Here is a 1,497-nt window from a genome sequence, read left to right as displayed (position 1 = left end):
GGGGGAGGCTGCTGTCTCTTTTCTTTCCAAAGCAGCAGCACAATACACACTCCAACACACTCTCTCCAAGTGATCTGCAGTAAAGGCCCATGAATCATCAGTGTTTCTGGCTCGGGAGCCTGGTGAACTCGCTCAGTTACAGTCCTCCAGCTCAGGAATCTGGGCCTTCAGACTACGCTCAGCATCAAAGCGATTTATAACCTCTCTCCCTGCTGGTCTGACCCCATCATCGGTGTCTGGCACCCGACCCATTGCCTTTTATAGGCCGTGTTTTAATTGCAGAGTAAACACATGAGTCAGTCAGATGCAGAGCGGGAGAGTCCGACGGAGAGGAGAGATGGCTTGGCTGCTGATGATGTGGATGAGGTAGATTATGTAAAGGGGGCGTAGAGAGGTGGGGGATGTAAGGGGATGTTTACACTATCTGCATGAGTTACATTTGGAAAAAAAACCCACAAAAAAAAACAATGTCCGTTTCTCAGCATTTGGATTGTAGTTGGTGATATTTCAATGGGTGAAACTTTGTATGTATTTTATGCTACTCTAACATTTCTCTTACCAACCTAATAGTATAATTGATCAATTCACACAATCATAAATGAGAGCATTAAAAGCTGTCTAAATAGCTCAATTAGGTAAGGGCAATAAATGGAAATAGAAATGGAAAAAGGGCACTGGACAACAGATGGTCAATGGGAGTCTTTGTTCCAGTATTACCTATAGATGACTGACCTCTTCTGGTCAAACATAGAACAGCAGGGCCAAATGCATTATTTATGAGAATCACCTCTGCTCTAAATGGTCCCATCTGTGTGCCTTGCCTTTGCAGATGTTGCTAAACTGCATTAAAGCAGCAGTAACTCATGTGGAAGCAATGACTTCTTGTGGATTACAATGCGGCCTATTCACGATCCATAAGTCAGCCTTGTCATTCTCATCAGGGGGTGCCTCGGAAAGAATCTGATCTGAGTTTCAGACGAACAAGCCGCTCTATTGTCCTCCAAAATCAGTCTGGAAGTGAGCAATGATACCATCGTCCTCTGGTGATTTCAAACTCCTCCTACGCGACGGCATAAACAAGTTCAATGTTTTCCCCGTACTATTATCTGTGGGAAATGACAGATTAAGAAGAAGATAATTTACTGAATCCAAAAAAAGAAATGCTTTAATAAAAGGAAATAAATACAGTGCTTTGGATGGCAGTTAGAATCCATTACAGGCATGGGTTATTGCACAGTTCTAAAGAGAGACAAAAACACTAGAGCAACAGTGGTATCTGACGCAAATCAAACACATATCATTCACAATCGACTTCAATGCTGATTTCTCTTTCACCCAGTGACTGATTACATATGGTTGAAGGGCCCCTCAGAACATTTTAAAGAATGACAACACATCTGTAACAGTGGTTGATCCGTTTCCTTAAAGGTCCCATTATATGGTGCTTTTTGGATGCTTTTACATAGGCCTTAGTGGTCCCCTAATACCATATCTGAA

This window comes from Etheostoma spectabile, chromosome 20 (assembly GCF_008692095.1).
Source record: "Etheostoma spectabile isolate EspeVRDwgs_2016 chromosome 20, UIUC_Espe_1.0, whole genome shotgun sequence".
Lineage (NCBI taxonomy): Eukaryota > Metazoa > Chordata > Actinopteri > Perciformes > Percidae > Etheostoma > Etheostoma spectabile.
The sequence above is the reverse complement of the archived record's forward strand: the minus strand, read 5'-3'. Positions refer to the sequence as shown.